The sequence below is a fragment of the Callithrix jacchus genome, chromosome 6, assembly GCF_049354715.1.
Source record: "Callithrix jacchus isolate 240 chromosome 6, calJac240_pri, whole genome shotgun sequence".
NCBI lineage: Eukaryota > Metazoa > Chordata > Mammalia > Primates > Cebidae > Callithrix > Callithrix jacchus.
The window spans coordinates 136,665,305-136,667,958 of NC_133507.1; the positions used below are offsets into that span (position 1 = coordinate 136,665,305).

The 2,654-nt window shown below is 47.9% G+C and overlaps 1 pseudogene across 1 annotated transcript; it reads right to left on the bottom strand.

Annotated features, from left to right (window-relative positions):
* Nucleotides 1–340: 340 nt before the first annotated feature.
* On the bottom strand, nt 341–1,490 carry LOC144576826 (farnesyl pyrophosphate synthase pseudogene; annotated as a pseudogene). The gene has a single exon (XR_013519393.1). The product of XR_013519393.1 is annotated as a farnesyl pyrophosphate synthase pseudogene (transcript).
* Nucleotides 1,491–2,654: the final 1,164 nt, after the last annotated feature.

The window sequence follows — 2,654 nt, forward strand, 5'->3', positions numbered from 1 at the left end:
TCATAAAGGAAAATTTAGGCCCTGCTTTTAGGCAGATAAGAGGAGAGCACAGAACTCTTCATGTTTTTGTTTATGCTTAATTACCTCTAACTCCAAATAATCCTTAGACCAAAGAGGCATATTTTGGAGTGGCATATCTTGATCTTCTTCACTATCAATGTCTATACTGGATAAGCACATTTAGCTTCCAGGCAGACACTCTGGTCAAATGATCCACCAACATTTCCCCAACCCCTTTCTCTACTCTTCTTCCATATAAGGTGGTGAAAGCTTAATACTCTTTCCCAGGATTCCCCCTGACTCCCACTTTTTTTTTTTTTTTTTTTTTTTTAACAGAACACAAGATTACACAATAATTTATTTATTGAGAGCCTCCTCTCCGCCCTTGCAGTCTCTAGGTCACTTTTTCCGCTTGTAGATTTTGCGCGCAAGCCCCAGAAAGATAGCTGGGGGCAGGGGCGCTGCGTACTGTTCAATCAGAGCCATAATGTGGTTGTAACTGTCTTCCTCATACTTCGAGAACACAGCCAGCAGATCCAGCTCCTCATATAATGCCTTCACTCTGGCCACCTTCTCAGTCTCCTTCTGCCCGTAATTTTCCTTCAGGATCTGGCGCTGTTCCGGAGTGGACCGTTGCAGACACTGGACCACGAGCCAGCTGCATTTGTTGTCCTGGATGTCAGTGCCAACTTTGCCAGTCACACTGGGGTCCCCAAAGAGGTCAAGGTAATCATCCTGAATCTGAAAGAACTCTCCCATCTCCAGCAGGATCTTCTTGGCATTGGCATGCTCCTTCTCGCCATCAATTCCTGCCATGTACATGGCTGCAGCTACAGGAAGGTAGAAGGAGTAGAAAGCCGTCTTGTACTTGACAATGGATTTGTACCTCTTTTCAGTGAATCTGTCGAGATCCACATTGTCCTGAGGGGCTGTGATGAGGTCCAGGGTCTGCCCAATCTCAGTCTGATAGGAACTCTGCAGGAAGAGCTCGATCAGGTTCAGGTAATAGGGCTGCTCCCGGCAGTAGAGCTTCAGCAGGCGGTAGACACACGCTTCCAGAAGGACAGCGTCATTGATGGCATCCAGACCCACACCTGGCTTCTGATACCAGCAGATCTGTCCCCGGCGGGTGAGGGATGAATCCATGATGTCATCTGTCACCAGGAAGAAAGCTTGCAGCAGTTCCACACACCAGCCCACAGTCAGGGCCCGCTGGAGACTATCAGCATCCTGTTTCCTTGGCTCCGCCAGCTCCCGGAACGCTACTAGCACCGTCAGACCCCGGTGATACTTGCCTCCAATGGCGTTGTACTCCAGGACCTCCTTGAGCCGGGCAATAGCATCTCCTGTCTCTGGGTGCCCCATCTCATCCTCAGTCAGCACCCTAACGATCTGGGAGAAGTGCTGAACGAAATCCTGCTTTTCTTGGGCATAAACATCTGATTTCTGGTCTCCATTCATTCTGAGGGAGGAGCAAAGGGCTCTGTTCCTGATTGCGGGTTCCTGCTCAGTCCCACTTTTTTTTTTTGAGATGGAGTCTCACTCTGTCACCAGGCTAGAGTGAAGTGGCTCAATCTTGGCTCACTGCAACCTCTGCCTCCTGGGTTCAAGCCATTCTCCTGCCTCAGGCTTTCAAGTAGCTTGGATTACAGGAGTGCGACCCTATACCCAATTAGGTACAAATACACCTAATTTTTGTATTTTTAGTAGAGACAGGATTTCACCATATTGGCCAGGATGGTTTCAATCTCTTGACCTCATGATCCTCCCACCGTGACCTCCCAAAGTGCTGGGATTACAGGTGTGAGCCACTGTACCCGATTCCCTTAAAGCTGGAGCAGTCACATTTTTTATGGTAGGTAGTTTGTCAGATATGTGCAGGGCAGGAGAGGACCCCTCCCACCAGAGGGGTTTGGTGCCCATCAAGTGATGGTCAGGTGGTTGTTACACACTCTCTCTAAAATAATGTTAATAATTGGTCACAGCCAATGCCAGGGAGAGGCAGTCTCACAGTAGATAGAAACACCTGAAACTGGTGATCTGCAGCTTCCTGATAAGGTCTCAGGATTTGGGCTAGTGGGCCCAAGTATGTGCACCAAAAGGCAAAATGGCAGTTTAACTGGTAGTGACATTTCTCTGGGACCACTGAACTGATAAGGGAAAAATGCCTCAAGTGAGCATGTGCACAACTTCAGTAAACACACTGCGCCTGTGGTGCCTCTCAAGTGCTGGCAGACTGCTGTGCATGTGGATGGCCCACCCCAAGGGAAGAATCAAGGGAGAAGAGATGCCACCCCCCAAAAGCATGCCAGTGTGAAAGACCCCAAGTCAAAGATCAAACAGTGTACTTGAGTCTCTTATGTCACCTGCTTGATCTTCTTCCAAGTATATTTTACTTCCTTTCATTCCTGCTCTAAAGCATTTTAATAAACTTTCACTCCTGCTCCAATATTTGCCTCGGTCTCTCACTGCCTTTTGCGCCGCATATTCTTTCTTCTCAGGAAACAGGCACTGAGGCTGCTGCAGGCTCATACAGATTTGCCACTGCTAACAACATGACATGAACTGGGGTCAATAAGGCATATTAGAAATCTCTGGCTTTCATATTATGAGACAGAAATGACTTGCCATCTTTTCTTCTTCTTCTTATAATC